Source organism: Sinocyclocheilus anshuiensis, unplaced genomic scaffold (assembly GCF_001515605.1).
Source record: "Sinocyclocheilus anshuiensis isolate Anshui unplaced genomic scaffold, SAMN03320099.WGS_v1.1 scaffold497, whole genome shotgun sequence".
Taxonomy (NCBI): domain Eukaryota; kingdom Metazoa; phylum Chordata; class Actinopteri; order Cypriniformes; family Cyprinidae; genus Sinocyclocheilus; species Sinocyclocheilus anshuiensis.
The window spans coordinates 57,869-58,170 of record NW_015540853.1 but is presented as its reverse complement, the minus strand read 5'-3'; positions in this window follow the sequence as shown (position 1 = coordinate 58,170).

Below are 302 nucleotides of genomic sequence, written 5' to 3'. Positions count from 1 at the left end.
CCAAGGCTGTATCTCATTGCTAGTTTTACTTGATCTTAGTGCTGCGTTTGACAGTATAGATCATGACATACTCATAGATCGATTACAAAACTATACAGGTATTCAAGGGCAGGTTTTAAGATGGTTTAGATCCTACCTGTCCGCTCACTACCACTTTGTTTATTTAAAGGGGGAGTCATCTCAATTATCGCCAGTGAAGTATGGAATGCCACAAGGATCTGTCCTAGGTCCACTGCTATTTTCAATATACATGTTGCCCCTTGGTAATATTATTAGAAAATACGGGATTAGTTTCCACTGTT